The following is a 5051-nucleotide window of genomic DNA, read 5'->3' as shown; positions in this document are numbered from 1 at the left end:
GGCTTCCGGGCACTCTTGCCCGGTTGCTTCTTGTTGGGATGGACTCCCCCTAGGCCCTGAGTATCGTTTCCTTAAGGAACGACCACTCGCCCTGGACACTGAGTTCCCTGTCCTCAAGGACCCCAGCGCCTCCCCCACTAGTCTCCTCAGCTTGTTGAAGTTGGCCCTCCTAAAGTCTAGGGCTACGGTCTTGCTGCAGGTCCTTGACCCTGCGCTGGATGGTGAATTCCAGCAAGCGATGATCGCTGTCGCCCAGGGGATCAAGAACCTGGAGGCCCCTGACCAGGTCCAACAGGGCGTTTCCTCTGGTGGGACTGTGCGCCTCCTGGATTAAGTGGAGGTCCTGTATCTCGGCCAGGAACCTCCTGGCATCTTTCTGTGTGGAGCATGTGGTGCTGATCACTCTTGGAGAATAAATACAGCCTCAAATGAGCCATGTGGTCTGAGGCAAGTCCTTGGCGTGGAAGCCCAGTCCTGGGTCACAGCTATAAGCACCATCAAATCTTAGTGCGACTCCGCTGTGCTTCTCAGCTAGCCGCCACTTCTGACCTGTTCTTGCATTTCAAACTAACTTCCCCTTAGTTAAAAGTCAAGTCTCAGAGGCTGCAAGAACTACAGTGATTAAATGCACGGTGCCACCAGCTGGGGTCCTTTAATCAAGCCAGGTAAGGCCTTTGCAGCACTTGGCAGGGGTGTGGCTTTATTGTGCTGCCTTCAACTCCTCATATGGCTCGTTGTATCCCCCTCTGCTCTTCCAAAACTTCCCTGTAGTCGGGCGCGAAGTGGGCTAGCTGTAACCGTACCATGGGCAGCGAAGGACTGTGCAGGAACAAACCAGTGACTTTCAAGGTAAGACCTGCTGTTTTTGCTGTATGTTTGTACAGTGCCTAGCACGGACCCATATGGTGCATGCCTGGCGCTGCAGTTCAGATTAGCACCGTGCCTGCACGCAGCAGCTGAGGAGGCTGCCAAGGCAAGCGAGGACTGCCTGCTTGCAGCCTCCAGACCTCCTTGCTCCTCTGCTGCCTGCTAGATGCACCCTCAGTCGCCCTCTCGCATGTGCACCTCTGGTCTCTGCTCCCCGACAAGGCATTTCAGTTGCTCTCCCTCCTTCACTTGGCGCGGGGATTTATTTTCTTGCAAATTCCCCCTCCCCTGCCAGGAATCAGCACACAGCAGGTTGAAGGATTGTAGCAAGCCTTAATTAAGGCTGCCCAAGGAACATGGAGATGGATTACAAGTGATCTGGAGGTATTGTTCACTTGTTCCCTTTTGCATTAAATAGAGTCAGGTCTCTGGGGCAGCCACTAGTAAGAGATGCAGCCAGCGTACCTTCTCCGCAAGAGTGGGTGCCCATGGATGCTGAATGCTCCTAGTTCCCCTTTGCTGTGGGGCCCCTAACCTTACATTTAGCAAACAACAGAGGCCTCTCAGCAGTCGGCAAAACACCTTGGGAAGAGGCCAGGCTTGGCAAATGGAGCATATACAGTAAATGCCATGCTACTTGCCCTACTAGCTCCTACCTGATAAGAGACAGGTGGCAGCTCTCCGGCTACGTGCAGCGAGTCGGGACCATTCGCGTGTGGCCAGAGAGCCTTGCCAAGCACGGCCCTTGTCGGTGCTCTGATCGAGTCATGAGGGGAGCAGCAGAGTCCCATGATAAAAGGGAAGTATTTATCTTCTTGCATCACCGCTGGCTCGGGGCAATGCTGTCCCCTGGGGCTACTGCCATTTGTCACGTGTCGGCCGTGCACAAACACTCCCATTTGAGCACAAGCCGCTGTCTAACCGCACGCTGCACTGGGCTGAGACGGGTGGCATCCCACGCTGCACTAGCCGCTGTGTTGGCCAACAGCATTGGCCATATGGGCCGTTCCCTCCTCTCCGGTCTTATCCAAGCAGAGAGCCTGCTTCTCCTTGGCTGCGCTGAGGGTTAGCAGGCCTGTTGAGCACGTGCCTATTGACTTGGGTTAAACTAGGACCCTAAGAGCTGCTGTGGGAATGACCCCCTTGTCTTTGCAGTCCCTCCAGATCCAGCTGGCCACGTGGCAGCTTGTCATCCCTTAATGAAGGGAAAGCTAGCGGGGACTGAGTCTGTGCAGCTGCAAGAGCTGCTGTTGCCGGACCTGCAAGTGGCATAGCTCAGCCTGGCGGACCAAGGGGCTGGAGCCGTACTAGGGTGCAGCTGAACGAAACCTTCAGTGTGTCAATGGTGCTGCGGTTGGTGGAGGCTGTTTCCCAGCAAGGGGGAAAAGCCGAAGGAGACGGACCTAAACCTGGCTTCGCATATGACTCTGACGCTAATGAAGCAATGCTGGGTGCGCGGCTGTCGAGATGCTGCTTGGTTTCGCTGACCCCATAAAGCTTCGCTGGCTCCAGCTGCCCCCGTTCCTCCCACGGTGCTGGTATCGCTCGGATGGACTGGACGTGAATTCACAATTCTGACCGCTCTCCCCCGCCCCAGCCAAACTGGCCGTTTCTGGGGTATATCCAGCCCATTGCCCTTGGCAGTGATAGCGAGCGGGTTGCCAGCACCGCAGTGGTTAAACGTGGACCTTGCCGCTCTCTGATTTGTAAATCACCTCCTTCTGTGTCACAGCACTCCCATCCCTGTGATTACCAGCTGTGTTCGGTTGCTGAAAGGTTTTGCCCACAGATATTATACCTAGTGAGGTCAGGCCTCTAGCTTGTGGCAGTGTGTCATTAAGAGGGTGACCCTGCCTGTCCCGCTTGCTCTGGATGATCATTATCATTATGACACGGCTTAATCTGCCGGAGGTGGAAAGAGCCTGAAGTGGGTTGGCTGCATTGGCCGTGCCCCGGCAGTGGGTTTCTGTAGACAGCCGCAGCCGAAGTGCGCGGTGCTGGGCTGAAATCGCCGCTTACCCCCCGCCCCGTGCTGTTTGCACGCGTGTGGAGAAGAGACTCTGCTCAGCACAACCTTTTATAGTAGCGGGGTGCTGGCTGGTGTGGTTCCCCTGCTTCACCTGTGGCTGGGGCCGTCCCTAGGGTACGGCGAATCGGGGCGACTGCCCCAGGCCCTGCGCTTTGGGGGGCCCTGTCTTGTGTTGCATCAGGGGCGATGGTAGTTTTACTAAGAGGTTAGCTAATAGCTTTGCACAGCGCAGTTTGGATCGGGATGATCCGACCTCAGGCAGGGGGTGGGCTAGATATGACCCCCGGAGGTCCAGCCCCGCTCCCCTCCAGCTCTGTGCCTGGTTCCCGATCTCTCAGCAATGCAGCAGCAGAGGCAGGAATAGACCCCAGGCTTCGGGAGCTTAAGGCAGGCTTTCGAGTGGTTGTGCAATGCGCTGTTCCAGGGCTGGAGTCACGCACGCCTCGCTGGAATGACGCTGAAGCCTTTCAGAAATGCAGCTGGCCAGAGGGATCTTGGCTCCTTTTCCCCTGCAGACCTAAAACCTCCCTTGTGTGGCACAGAGCCAGATGACCCTGCGGGGCTAAAGATCAGAGCACCGGCTCATTTTAAAGGTGTCCCTCCCCCCCTCCATTTTGGGGTCCTGCTAGCAGGTCGAGTGCTGCAGCACCCTATTCAGTGGGGGGCTGCTGAATGCGCTGGGCCGCGCAGCCAGGGTATGAGGCAGCTCGGCCGCCTGGCCTGCCTTTTGCACCATGTATGGAGAGCCCAGGCTGCTGGCTGGTGACCCCAGTGAATCTGACCTTCTCCGCATGGCTCATGTTTGCTTTCTGAGAAAAAAGGCAGGGCCGGGTGCAACTTCTGAGAAAGAAAGGGACCGGGGAGGGCTGAGCTGTGCCAGGCCGAGGGAAGGGGCTCGGCGGGGGTTGCACTATCGTGCTCTTGGTGTTGGGAGGGATGGTGGTTTTTAAGGCTGTTCTACTCCCACCACTAAAACTGAGCCCTGGATACCCCCACACTTGAGCTTGCTCCACTGTTGGCAATGGTTCTCCATAATTGCCCCTACTTTCTCTGTGTTTCTAAGACCGGTGCCAGATCTTTCAGGGATGCAGCAGCAGAGGCAGGAATAGCCGCCCCCCAGGCTCCCCTGTCCCCTTCGCCAGCTCTGGGAGCCAAGACAGGCTTTTGAGTGGTTTGAGCAGGGCTGGGGTCGCGCACACCTCCCTGGCGCTGGTGTCCTGTGGTACCGCTGATAGATAATCCTCCACGGGGCAGCGCAGAGGACGGTGGGACACCGATCCAGAGGCTGTTGTGCTGATGCCTTGGCTGGTGCCCGAGTGTGAATGCCCATCCCCCCCAATCCTTGGGTCAGCAGCCCTTTCTGATGCAGCCTCCTAGTGCAGGCAGGCCTCAACCTAGGTGAGCAAAGGGGTTGTAGCCCCGGGACAAGTGATGAGCACAGCCATGTGTGATGGTCACTTGTCGCAGGCCTGAGCACTCCCCAACATCATGCCATGGCTCAGCAGTGCCCCTCTCTCCCTACCACGTACCTAATGCTGCCAGCAGCCTGCACCCTGAATTTAGCTGTTAGCAGGCAGGCGGGGAAAGCCCCTGAGTCCCATTAATCCAGCTCTTTTCCAAGTGCTCTGCTCAAGACCAGTCCCTGCATCAGCAAATGCATGAGGCAGAGAGCAACCCTTGGGTCACTGCCCTGGCCTGACCCTGCCAGTTCCTTTGATCTGCTTGGGTTGTTAACCTCCAGGGTGGCTGCAAATGGTCCTGGGGAAGACAACACCCTGCAGAGGCACCAGTTCACTCCTATTGGCCTTTGGGGAGGGTTGTCGTCCCCCGCCCCGTGATGGAGCCAGGGCTGTGGATGGCAGCAGCTTGCTGAAATGTTGGTTTGCTCAGGGCTGTCACTGAGTTGGGAGAAGGGAGCTGAGGGGTTAGCACCCAGAAGCAGTGGAAAACAACCCTGGGCGCTGCTTTATGATCTAACAGTTGGGTGGAGGAAGGGGAGATTATGCTTAGGGGCAATCAACATGAGTTCATTAGCAGCAGGTCCTGTCAGACCAACCTGGTGCCTTCTACGACCAGATCACCAAATCCTTAGACGCAGGGGTAGCAGTGGACATCGTCTTCCTGGACTTTCGGAAGGCCTTCGACACTGTCTCTC

Source organism: Crocodylus porosus, unplaced genomic scaffold (assembly GCF_001723895.1).
Source record: "Crocodylus porosus isolate Cpor-Errol unplaced genomic scaffold, CroPor_comp1, whole genome shotgun sequence".
Taxonomy (NCBI): Eukaryota; Metazoa; Chordata; order Crocodylia; family Crocodylidae; genus Crocodylus; species Crocodylus porosus.
Note: the sequence above shows the minus strand (reverse complement) of the source record.